We start from the raw sequence: 2,493 nt of genomic DNA on the forward strand, positions 1-2,493 counted from the left end.
GTCAGACAGAGGGTGGGTATGAATCAATTATAAGCCAAGGAACACCAAAGATGGCCAGAAAACCACCAGAAGTAGGAAGAAGCAAGGAAGGGTTTCCTGTAGGTTTCAGAGGGAGCATGGCCCTGCTGATATCTTGATTTCAGACCTCCAGCTTCCAGATCTGTGAAACAATAGTTTTCTATTATGTAAGCCACCAGTGTGAGGCACTTCCTTATGGCAGTCCCCAGCAGGATAATATGGAGGTGCTCCACACACCCCACCCTCAGCCCCTCAAATCCTTCTCTGTCAAGCCTAGAAGCATCTATACCTATTGCTCAGAGGGCTTCCAGATGCCTTTTGGCAATCAAGCAAGCCCAGCCCTCTATGACTCATCCATGCCTCCATTCTTCTAAATTTCCCAAGTACCATTTCTTTTTTTTTTTAATGTTTATTTATTTTTTGAGAGAGACAGTGCTTGAGCGGGGGGGGGGGGGGGCAGAGAGAGAGGGAGACACAGAATCAGAAGCATGCTCCAGGTTCTGAGCTGTCAGCACAGAGCCCGACCTGGGGCTGGAACTCACAGACCATGAGATCATAACCTGAGCCGAATTCGGACGCTTAACCCACAAAGCCACCCAGATGCCCCATTCCAAGTACCATTTCTATGCCAGATACTATCTTGGTTGCTGGGGTCACAAACATGGGGGCATAAAATACACACCTCTTATACCAGGGAGCTCATATTTGAGAGGGAGAAGTATGCTCAGAAATTCAGGCAGGCAGCTCAGAGTGCCCTCCATTAAGACGTCGTCAGAGAGGGGATCAGGGAGAGGGTCAGACAGGGCCTGCCTTCTAGGGCTGGGATATGAGGCACCATATCCAAGTCAAACAGAGGCCCAGCCGGCTGAGAGCCAGTGCTTTGGGAAGACAGGACTGGGAAAACTCCTCCTAAGGATTGGTGTGGAAGCCAGGGCAGGAATGGCCCTCTCGTAGGATGACAGACAGCATCACTACTCTCGTGAGAAGCAGACAGGATGTGAGTAGCTTCTCTACCCGCCACACGCCAGGCTGCTCAGAAATCTCACTTGCAGGGGGGATCTTCTTTCCCCAGCAAGGCTGTCCCCATGGTTAAACAAAGGTGCATATTTGCAAGAAACTTGGCAGAGCTATCTCAAATTTGTCAACAATCTTAACAATTTGCATGATGTTACCAATAAAGAGTTGCGACATTGAAAGGAACATTTCTAAGCTCTCAATAATGAAAAGCCAATTTGATCCATCTTGCTGCAGGGAAGACTGAATCATCGTCCTATATGATTTTATGGCCTCTCTCTAAAAATATTACAAAATCATTGTCATGTGAAAAGGAAATTAAAGAATGCACAGCCACAACAGGTAGAGAAGAAAAACATGATGGAGGTGTGCAGGTAGGTAATTAATTAAAAAATAAATAAATACCATGTTCCCTTTCTAGATTGTGTGATATCTAAGCTATTCAGTAGCTTGTTTTGTTTTGTTTTTTTAATTAACACACTGTTTCCAATTTTAGGTCCACAGAAAAATTGAACAGAAAATACACAAAGTTCCCATAAACCCCCTCACGCACATACTCCAGTTGACTTGGCAGATTTTTTTTACGTTTATTTATTTATTTTGAGAGAGAGAGAGTGAGTGGGAGAGGGGAAGAGAGAAAGGGAGAGACAGCATCCCGAGCAGCGCACTGTCAGCATGGAGCCCACCACGGGGCTCAAACCCACAAACCATGAGATCATGACCTGAGCCGGGATTAAGAGTCAGATGCTTAACCAGACTGAGCCACCCAGGCACCCAATTTAACAGAGTTTTTTAAAAAAATTTTTTTAATGTTTATTTATTTTTGAGAGAGGGGAGAGAGGGAGAAGGAGAGAGAGGGAGGGAGAGAGAGAGAGAGAAAGCATGAGCAGGGGAGGGGTCTCAGAGAGAGAGGGAGACACAGAATCCAAAGCAGCTTCCAGGCCCAAGCTGTCAGCACAGAGCCCTATGAGGGTCTTGAACTCACAAACTGTGAGATCACGACCTGAGCTGAAGTCGGATGCTTAACCGACTAAGCCACCCAGGCACCCACTCTTTAAAAAAATTTTTTAACGAAAAAATTCATTTTGCACCTAACTTTATGTTTGTAATTTTGTACCCCTCTTCTCAAGAGCACCTCCCACGTCTCACAAGCTTCGAGCCCCACAAAGCCCAGACCAACCTCCCTGGCCGGCCACCCCTTTGGCTGGTTCCATTCTCACTGCACAGGCAGCACACATCACAACCAAGCACCAGCCTGCACTGAGAGGGGAACAGTGAGGCAGGAGGCCTGGAACTGGTGCCCCGCTGCCCATGTCCTTCAGACAGCACTCTGCCACAGGCCTTCAGGCTTCCTCCCCAAGGCCCGGCTGACTCATCTCCACAAGAGAGGTTGTGACTTCACCTGCTCATCTGGCAAAGGGATCATAATGGCAACAGGCCTGTGATCCCCCAGCCACATGC

This window comes from Panthera tigris, chromosome B3, assembly GCF_018350195.1.
Source record: "Panthera tigris isolate Pti1 chromosome B3, P.tigris_Pti1_mat1.1, whole genome shotgun sequence".
Classification (NCBI taxonomy): domain Eukaryota; kingdom Metazoa; phylum Chordata; class Mammalia; order Carnivora; family Felidae; genus Panthera; species Panthera tigris.